Raw genomic sequence first — 7,644 nt, 5'->3', positions numbered from 1 at the left:
AGATTGAGATTGAGAAAGGGATGGGTTAGCCAAGTATTCCACTCAGGGCTGGACTCAAAGACTAGGGGGGGTAGCGATCTTGATCAACAAACGAGTAGCATTCGAGGCAGGGAGAATCGTGTCAGACAAGGGGGGTAAATACATAATGGTGAATGGGAAGCTGGAAGGGGTGCGGGTGGTACTCGTGAACATATATGCTCCGAATTGGGACGATGTGGAATTTATGAGGCGGGTTTTAGGTAAGATCCCAGATGAGTCACTTAACCTGATTATGGGGGGAGATTTTAACACAGTCATTGATCCGGAATTGGACCAGTCAAAATCCAGGATGGGGATGGTGCCAGCCGCGGCAAAGGAATTGAAGGGGTTTATGGAACAGATGGGGGGAGTGGACCTATGGAGGATTGCACGGCCAAGGGCGAAGGAGTTTTCTTTTTTCTCCCATGTCCATAAGGTATACTCTCGCATCAACTTTTTTTGTTCTGAGCGGGGTGCTAATACAGAGGTGGTGGATACTGAGTACTCGGCAATCGCAGTGTCGGATCATGCCCCACATTTGGTGGATCTACGGGTTAGGTTGGAGAGAGGACAACACCTGCTATGGAAGCTGGGGTTGTTAGCGGACGAAGCGATCTGTGGGCAGGTGAACAAGTCCATCCAAAACTACCTGGAAACAAATGATATGGGGGAGGTCTCTGCAGCAACAGTTTGGGAAGCTTTGAAGGCAGTGGTCAGAGGGCAATTAATCTCAATACGTGCCCACAGAGAGAAGGCGAAACGGGCTGAGAGGGATAGGTTAGTTGAGGAGATACTCCAGGTGGACAGGAGATACACGGAGGTCCCGGACGCGGGGCTACTGAGGGAGCGGCGGAGGTTACAGGCGGAGTTTGGGCTGTTGAGTACAGGGAAAGCGGTGGATTAGCTGAGGAAGGCAAGAGGGGTGATTTATGAGTATGGGGAAAAGGCTAGCAGAATGTTTGTGCACCAGTTCAGAAAAAGGGAGGCAGCCAGGGAGATAGAGAGAGTAAAGAGTAGAGGTGGGAATAAGGTCCTGGACCCAGTGGGGGTGAATGAGGTGTTTAAGGACTTTTACATCAAATTATATGAGTCGGAACCCCCAGCTGTGTGGAGGGGATGAGGCAGTTTTTGGGTTAGTTGAGGTGCCCGAGGATGGATGAGGATCTGGTGGAAGGGCTGGGAGCCCCAATTGAAATTGAGGAAATAATTGAGGGGCTGGAGGGCATGCAGTCGGGCAAGGCCCCAGGGCCAGACGGCTACCCGCTGGAATTCCATAAGACGTTTTCAGAGATATTGAGCCCACTGCTGGTGAGGACATTTGATGAAGCAAGAGAGAAAGAGTCCTCCCCCCAACAATGTTGCAGGCCTCGCTTTCATTGATCCTGAAACGGGAGGAGGATCCGGAGCAATGCGGGTCATACAGCCCAATTTCTCTACTGAATGTGGATGCCAAACTGTTGGCTAAGATACTGACCACAAGGATAGAGGACTATCCCGGGGGTGGTAGGGGAAGACCAGACGGGATTTGTAAAGGGCAGGCAACTCAAGGCCAATGTTTGAAGGCTTTTAAATGTTATTATGATGCCCTCAGAAGGAGGGGAGATGGAGGTGGTGGTAGCGATGGATGCGGAGAAGGCTTTTGATCGGGTGGAGTGGGATTCCCTGTGGGAGGCGCTAGGAAGGTTTGGGTTTGGTGAGGGCTTCATTGACTGGGTGCGGTTGCTCTATCAGGCACCAGTAGCGAGTGTGCGTACGAACCGGCTGAGGCTGGGGTATTTTAAGCTACACCAAGGGATGAGGCAAGGGTGCCCCCTCTCCCCGTTACTGTTTGCTCTGGCCATGGCGTTAAGAGCCTCTAGGAACTGGAAAGGGCTGGTTCGGGGCGGGGGGCTTGGAGCACCAGATCTCGCTTTACGCAGATGACCTGCTCTTGTATATTTCAGACCCGTTGGAGGGGATGGGGGAAGTTATGCAGATTCTTGGAGAATTTGGTAATTTTTTCAGGGTATAAATTGAACATGGGGAAAAGTGAGATGTTCGCGATCCAGGCAAGAGGGCAGGAGAAGAGACTGGGAGAGCTGCCATTTTGAATGGTAGGAAGGAGCTTTCGGTATCTGGGAATCCAGGTGGCCCGGGAATGGGGTGCACTGCACAAGTTAAACCTATCCTGGCTCGTAGAACAAATGAAAGAGGACTTCAAGAGATAGGACATGCTCCCGCTATCACTGGCGGGCAGGGTACAGACTGTGAAAATGACGGTCCTCCCCAGATTTCTGTTTGTCTTTTAGTGCCTCCCCATCTTTATCCCAAGGGCCTATTTCAAGCGGGTGAATAAGATTATTTTGCGCTTTGTGTGGGCAAGTAAAACCCCGCGAGTGAAGAAAGTTTTGCTGGAGCGCAGTCGGGGGGAGGGTGGTTTGGCGCTGCCGAACGTTTGCAATTACTACTGGGCGGCTAATATAGTCATGGTTAGGAAGTGGGTAGTGGGGGAGGGGTTAGTGTGGGAGCAGATGGAGGCAGCGTCATGCAAACACACAAGTTTGGGAGCACTGATAACGGCATCTCTTCTGTTCTCGCCGGCTCGATACTCCACAAGTCTGGTGGTGGTGGCGGCTCTCAGAATCTGGGGGCAGGAGAGGAGATATGAGAGTGGAGGTAGCACCGGTTTGGATCCCAATTTATAATAATCATCGGTTTGTACCGGGTAGGCTGGATGGTGGGTTCCAGAGATGGCAAAGGGCAGGAATTAGGAGGATGGGGGATCTATTTATAGACGGGAACGTCCCCAGCTTGAAAGCCTTGGAGGATAAATTTGAATTGCCAGAAGGGAATGGGTTTAGGTATTTGTAGGTGCGTGACTTCTTGAGAAGGCAGGTTCCGGCAGTCCCGCTGCTACCGCCACGGGGGATAAAGGATAGAGTAATCTCCAGTACCTGGGTGGGAGAGGGGAAGGTATCAGATATTTACCAGGAACTTTTGGATGCGGAGGAAACTCCAGTGGAGGAGCATAAGGGCAAGTGGGAAGACGAGCTAGAAGAGATAGAGGCCGGTCTGTGGGCGTATGCCCTAAGCAGGGTTAATACATCCGCTTCAGGTGCCAGGCTTATCCTGATACAATTCAAGGTAGTCCACCAGACACACATGACGGTGGCCCAGTTGAGCAAGTTTTTTGGGGTAGAGGACAGGTGTGCGAGGTGCGCGGGAAGCCCAGCAAATCATGTCCACATGTTTTGGGCATGCCCGAAGCTTAGAGGGTTTTGGCAGGGTTTCGCGAAGGCAATGTCCACGGTGCTAAAAACACGGGTGATGCCGAGTCCGGAAGTGGCAATCTTTGGAGTGTCAGAAGAGCTGCGAGTTCAGGGGGCGGAAGAGGCCAACGTCTTGGCCTTTGCCTCCCTGGTAGCCCGGAGACTGTGGAGGGACTCGAAGCCCCTGAGGGTAGGGACCTGGGTTAGTGACATGGCTGGGTTTCTCAGTCTCGAGAAAATAAAGTTCGCCTTAAGACGGTCAATGGTTGGGTTTACCCGGAGGGGGCAGCCGTTCATCGACTTCCTTGGGGAAAATTAAAATGTCAGCAGAAGCAGAAATCCAAATGGGGGGAAATAAGAGAGCTGGATTGTTGTTTTATGGTTGGGGTGTGTGAAGATTGTGATGAGGATTGAAATGTTTATTGTACCATGTTAATGTCGCTGTTATTGTTATTATCATAAAAACTTGCAAATGCGCTAATAAAAATATTTTTTTAAGAAAAAGAGTGCAAAAAGGTGAGAGTGTGTCCAGCTCACTCTGAGTCACAGGGCGCTCACTCATTCACACTCACCCATTAAGAATGAGAGCACAGGACTTCCGGGTGCGGCTATGCAGAGCTAGGTCGCATATTCGGTAGCTCACGCTTGGAACTGACTTTTGGGCTCTTTTACAGGGCCCCCACGGCATTTGTTTGACATTCCCCGGTGTGGCAAGAAGACTGCAACATTCCCCTGACAGTGTCCCCCAGGAATGTTATCTTTTGGCTACCAGACCCGGCAGAAACAGTAAAAGATTTGGCTGCAACAGGATAAACAAGGCCTCTTCCAGCATGCAGGCGGGGGAAGGGCAAGCTTAAAGCTGCAAACTGACCTGAGGGCCTTTATCAAAAGTGAATTCTAACAGCAGAGGGAACAACTGTGAAAAGATCTCACCAAGGCCACTGAAGAAGCGGGGACGAGGCTTCCGGTGGCGGCCATGGAGGAGTAGGTCGCACATTCGGCAGCTCCCGTCTGGAAAGGACTCTTAGACCTTTTTCAGGAGTTTCCACAGACATTTTGGGGCAGATTGGTGAAGCGAACACTGCCAAAAGGATTCCCTCTCGAGACTTCCGGTTGCGGCTATGCGGAGCTAAGTCGCACATTCGGCAGCTCCCGCAAAAATGGACTTTTGGGCTCTTTTCAGGGCCCCAAAGGGCACTTTTGCGACGTTTCCCGGTGTGGGAAGGAGTTAATAATAGCTCCCCGTCAGTATATGGCTTTAACTAGGAGCGGGGTGACAAAAAAGGTGGTGGTGGACCAGAAGAAGGGAGGGAAGAAGGACAAAATGGCGGCGGGCGGAGACCAGGCAGCGTGGAGGCAGTGGGCAGAGGAGCAACAGGAGGGTATCCAGCGCTGCCTCAGAGAGATTAAAACGGACCTGCTAGAGCCGGTGAAGGCTTCTATTGATAAGCTGCTGGAGACACAGACGGCCCAGGGGGTGGCGATCCGAGAGGCTCAACAAAAAATCTCTGACAATGAGGACGAGATCTTAGTCCTGGCGGTAAAGGTGGAGGCGCACGAGGCGCTCCACAAGAAATGGCAGGAGCGGTTCGAGGAGATGGAGAATCGGTCGAGGCGGAAGAATCTGCGGATTCTGGGCCTCCCGGAGGGGCTGAAGGGGCCGGACGTGGGGGCCTATGTGGTCACCATGTTGAACTCGCTGATGGGAGCGGGGTCCTTCCAGGGGCCCCTGGAGCTGGAAGGGGCCCATAGAGTGTTGGCGAGGAGGCCCAAGGCTAACGAGCCTCCGCGGGCGGTGCTGGTGTGGTTCCATCGGTTCGTCAATCGGGAGTGTGTGCTCAGGTGGGCCAAGAAGGAGAGGAGCAGCAGGTGGGAGAACGTGGAGGTTCGGATATATCAGGACTGGAATGCGGAGGTGGCGAAGAGGAGGGCCGGGTACAATCAAGCGAAGGCGGTGCTGCACAGGAAGGGGGTGAAGTTTAGCATGTTGCAGCCGGCGCGACTGTGGGTTACCTACAAGGACCGGCACCATTATTTTGAGTCTCTGGAGGAGGCGTGGGCCTTTGTTCAGGCCGAGAAGCTGGACACAGACTGAGGGTCGGGATGGGCGATTGGGGACTGCGGTGGATATGTTATGCCTATTTTTGGTTCGGGGGGGGGGGGGGGCCTTTGCATTGTTTTGGGTTTCTTTTTCTCTGTGTTTTTCTCTTTCGGGTTGGGGAGGGTGGATGGGGCGGGTTGGGCACTGTTTTGGTTGGTGGCGGGGCCTGGTAGGTGGAGAGCGCGGGCTTTTTTCCCGCGCCGAAGACTGGGGGTGGGCGGGGAAGCGAGGCTGATAACCTGGAACGTAAGGGGAATGAATGGGCCGGTTAAGCGGGCCCGCGTGTTCGCGCACCTGAAGGGGCTCAAGGCGGATGTAGTTATGCTCCAGGAGACACACCTGAAGGTGGCAGACCAGGTAAGACTGAGGAAAGGGTGGGTAGGTCAGGTGTTTCACTCGGGGCTAGATGCCAAAAATCGACGGGTGGCGATCTTGGTGGGAAAGAAGGTGTTATTCGAGGCGTCGAGCATTGTGGCAGATAATGGCGGTAGGTACATAATGGTAAGTGGTAAGTTGCAGGGAGAGAGGGTGGTACTGGTCAACGTGTATGCTCCGAACTGGGACGATGCGGGTTTTATGCGGCGTATGTTGGGTCGGATCCCAGACTTGGAAGTGGGGGGCCTGATAATGGGGGGAGACTTTAACACGGTGTTGGATCCTGCACTGGATCGCTCCAGGTCTAGGACGGGTAGGAAGCCGGCGGCGGCTTGAGTGTTGAGGGGATTTATGGACCAAATGGGAGGGGTGGACCCTTGGAGATTTGCAAGGCCGGGGGCTAGGGAATTTTCATTCTTCTCACATGTCCATAAGGCTTATTCTCAAATCGACTTTTTCATTTTGAGTAGGGCGCTGATAGCGAGAGTAGAGGATACCGAGTATTCGGCAATAGCCATTTCGGACCACGCCCCGCATTGGGTGGACTTGGAGATGGGGGAGGAGAGGGACCAGCGCCCGCTGTGGCGCTTGGAGGTGGGGCTGTTGGCGGACGAGGAGGTGAGCGAGCGGGTCCGAGGAAGTATAGAGAGGTACTTGGAGACCAACGATAACGGGGAGGTCCGAGTGGGGATGGTATGGGAGGCACTGAAGGCGGTGGTGAGGGGAGAGCTGATCTCCATCAGGGCCCACAAGGAGCAGAGGGAGCGGGGGGAGAGGGAGAGGCTGGTGGGGGAGATGGTGAGGGTAGACAGGAGGTATGCGGAAGAACCTGAGGAAGGATTGTTGAGGAAGAGGCGTAGCCTCCAGGCCAAATTTGACCTGGTGACCACCAGGAAGGCGGAGGTGCAGTGGAGGAAGGCCCAGGGGGCGGTCTACGGGTATAGGGAAAAGGCAAGCCGGATGCTGGCGCATCAGCTTCGGAAGCGGGGCGCAGCTAGGGAGATCACGGGAGTTAAGGACAGGGGAGGGAGTGTGGTGCGGAGTGGGGTTGGCATCAATGGGGTCTTCAGGGACTTCTACGAGGAATTGTACCGATCCGAGTCCCCATGGGAGGAGGGAGGGATGGGCCGTTTCCTGGACCAATTGAGGTTTCCAACGGTGGAAGAGGGACTGGTGGCGGGAATGGGGGCCCCGATTGGGCTGGAGGAGCTGATCAAAGGGATAGGAAGCATGCAGGCGGGGAAGGCACTGGGGCCGGACGGTTTCCCGGTCGAGTTCTATAAAAAATATATGGACCTGTTGGGCCCGCTGTTAGGTATGACCTTCAATGAGGCAAGGGAGGGGGGGGGGCTTTACCCCCGACGATGTCCCGGGCACTGATCTCCTTGATTCTGAAGCGGGACAAGGATCCCCTGCAATGTGGGTCTTACAGACTGATTTCCTTGCTAAATGTAGATGCCAAGGTGCTGGCGAAGGTCTTAGCCACGAGGATTGAGGATTGTGTGTCACAGATCATCCATGAAGACCAGACGGGGTTTGTGAAGGGGAGACAGTTGAATGCGAATGTGCGGAGGCTTTTGAATGTTATCATGATGCCGGCGAGGGAGGGGGAGGCGGAGATAGTGGTGGCGATGGACGCTGAGAAAGCCTTCGATAGGGTAGAGTGGGGGTATCTGTGGGAGGTGCTGAAGAGGTTCGGGTTTGGGGAGGGGTTTGTCAGGTGGGTTAGGCTGTTGTATGAGGTCCCGATGGCGAGTGTGGCCACAAATAGGAGGAGGTCCGAGTACTTTCGGTTCCACCGAGGGACAAGACAGGGGTGTCCACTGTCCCCCTTGCTCTTCGCACTGGCGATTGAACCCCTGGCTATGGCACTGAGAGAGTCGAGGAACTGGAGGGGGTTGG

The 7,644-nt window shown here is 54.2% G+C and overlaps 1 protein-coding gene across 1 annotated transcript in view; it reads right to left on the bottom strand.

The window, feature by feature from the left end:
• The window catches only part of tmem245 (transmembrane protein 245), a 246,505-nt gene that overhangs the window by 119,775 nt on the left and 119,086 nt on the right, over window positions 1-7,644 (bottom strand).

This window comes from Scyliorhinus torazame, chromosome 6 (genome assembly GCF_047496885.1).
Source record: "Scyliorhinus torazame isolate Kashiwa2021f chromosome 6, sScyTor2.1, whole genome shotgun sequence".
Classification (NCBI taxonomy): Eukaryota; Metazoa; Chordata; class Chondrichthyes; order Carcharhiniformes; family Scyliorhinidae; genus Scyliorhinus; species Scyliorhinus torazame.
This window is presented reverse-complemented; position numbering and strand designations above follow the sequence as displayed.